This window comes from Gekko japonicus, unplaced genomic scaffold, assembly GCF_001447785.1.
Source record: "Gekko japonicus isolate JY-2015 unplaced genomic scaffold, Gekko_japonicus_V1.1 scaffold2218, whole genome shotgun sequence".
NCBI classification, from domain to species: domain Eukaryota; kingdom Metazoa; phylum Chordata; class Lepidosauria; order Squamata; family Gekkonidae; genus Gekko; species Gekko japonicus.
In genome coordinates this window covers 38,311-40,630 of record NW_015169851.1, presented here as the reverse complement: position 1 = coordinate 40,630, position 2,320 = coordinate 38,311, and the positions used below count along the sequence as shown (strand labels likewise).

Sequence of the window (2,320 nt, the reverse complement as noted above, 5' to 3'; positions counted from 1 at the left end):
ATAGCTAGCAATCCAAAACAGTCCAGTGGAGCCTGAATGGTGGGTGTTGCCTTCTGACACACTTCTGGTGATGTCAGGGGGTTTGGTGTATGCAAATAAGTTATGCTAAGTTATGCTAATGAGCTCCTGACGCTCTTTTTCTACTAAATGACCCCTGCTTGTGGTCATTACATTTTAATATCATATAATAATATCAAATAATTATCAATGGGGGTCAGTTATTCTTCTTTTCTTTTTCTTTTTTTTAAACAGAAAAGGTAACCTGAAAACAGTTCCCTCAGGGTAGAAAGTTTGTCAGTCACTAGTTCAGAACAATAATCATTCAGTTCAGACATTATACAAAAACCATGGTTTAATTAATTAAATGATGGTTAGTGAGATTATTTGAATGCCACGCCAATAACTATGGTTAGTTAGGGTTCACCAAACCATGGCGTGATCATTACTAGTCAGTTTTAACTGCAGTTTCATGTGATGTGTGAATATGAACATCCCACCTTAATCCTGGCTTGTTCCTAAGCAACAGCCTCCCTTGGTACCGAGCAAAGGCAATGAGAACCAAAACTACGCATCGTGTTTTACACAAGTCTGTCCCAGGGGCCTGCAGCTGTACTGGACTGTAAGTTCCCAGTGGCAACTCCTGTGTAAAAGTGCAGTAGGGGCGTGATTTGGATCAAGACTGCAGTGCCGGGGGAGGAGGGACTCCTGACTTCCTCTCCGCATCATTTTTGGTAGCTAGCGCATACCAGAAGCTGCATGGGCATTATTTGCCCCATTGGGAAGACAACCTCTGAAGGGACAAATAATACCTCCCATGGCTACCAAGTCATTTTGGCTGTCAAGAATAGTGAGGGGACCAAGCAAATTGAGACAAAATATTGCTCAAGCTTTCAAGCTCACTAGGACTTGTTATTGGGCTGGTAGTTACAAGATTCCAGATCCTCAGAGTCTGTCACAAAGAATACATTTCTTCAGGGAATGCCGTTGTGCTGCTAAAACGTGCCTTGGGTGGGGTGGCTGAGGGCATTAGTTGGACATTGCCTAGTGCCTCCAGTAGATTGGAACAGAGAGTCATGGGGCCTTTCTGCATTCAGTCTTTACTCCCGATTTTCCTAGAACTCGAGGCAGTATGCCTTTGATTTGAATCATTTCCTTTCATTCTCCGTATGTAATTATTCTTTGGCACTTTGTGCCAGAAACTCAAGACTCTGCTGATTATGCTTTCTGCATACTCGTGGAAGAAAGTGCGTTTTGAGCCCTGGTTGCTCTTATCCTTTGGAGAAGGAATAACCAAGGTGCCAACATGATACTTCTCCCTTCCCTTCAATGCCCCGAGTTCTCTCTTCCTTTCCACAGAGCCCTGGCTGGTGGGAGGAATTCTTCCAGGAAAATTGGAATGACATTGAGTGGATGAGGCATTTCAGTGTTAACGGCAATGTTTGCTAACATTATGTAATGGGAATAACTCAGGGATAATATACAATTATCAACGCTTAGTATCAAATCAAAATGCAAACCATCAATCCATGGATCTGTTTTTGTTTTGAGGGAAATGTTTGTGATTGAAGTCTGTTTGGCTTAGAAGTGCTTCTTGAAACACTGGTTTTTCCAGTAGCTCTCCCATTCTCCAAACCACTGCAGACTGAACAAATGTAAATGTTCAGCAATTGCCCATGAGCAGGGCTTTTTTGTTATTTTTTTTAAAAAAGAGGTGCTGTAATGCTCAAGTGGGAAATTAAATTTTCAATCTGTATACTGAAAATTCATGCACTTTTAAACATTTTAAAAAGAATTTTGTCAAAGAGGTTCCAGAACTCTGTTCCAGTGCGTTCCCCCATAAAAAAAAGCCCTGCCTGTAAGGAAACCTGTTATCGTGTAAATTGGCTGCGTAACATAAACCAAAGAGAAAGAGGCTGAAACCGGGGATATTCGCAGAAACAATTCTACTTTAAATAGTAGTATTGATTTCAAAACGGAGCAGAACAAAGGTTCATGGCAAAAGCACTTTTAGGAAGTGCAGGGCAACAGTGTGTTGGAAGCGGTCTGAGTGCTGATTCCCCTAAAATAAATGCAGAACCAAGAAGAAGCCCTGACACAAGTGGCAGTAAAAGTGGGAGGGAATGCCGAACAGAAGATTGAGATGCACTCAGAAACCAAGGGAAAAGACAGGTGTAGATAGGGCCAGGATTAGGGAACCACAGCTCTGCACAAAAGCTCCTTGGATGGACCTGGGCCACGAGACTTGGGGACACAGTTGGAGGGGCATGTCAGACCCTGCCCAGCTCAGGATCTTGGGGAGGTGGTGGCCTACACAGCAGAA

At 43.0% G+C, this 2,320-nt stretch overlaps 1 protein-coding gene across 1 annotated transcript in view; it reads left to right on the top strand.

Annotated features, from left to right (window-relative positions):
• Nucleotides 1-2,320, top strand: part of AVIL (advillin) — a 45,227-nt gene that overhangs the window by 15,158 nt on the left and 27,749 nt on the right. The gene's annotated exons all lie outside the window — the stretch shown is intronic.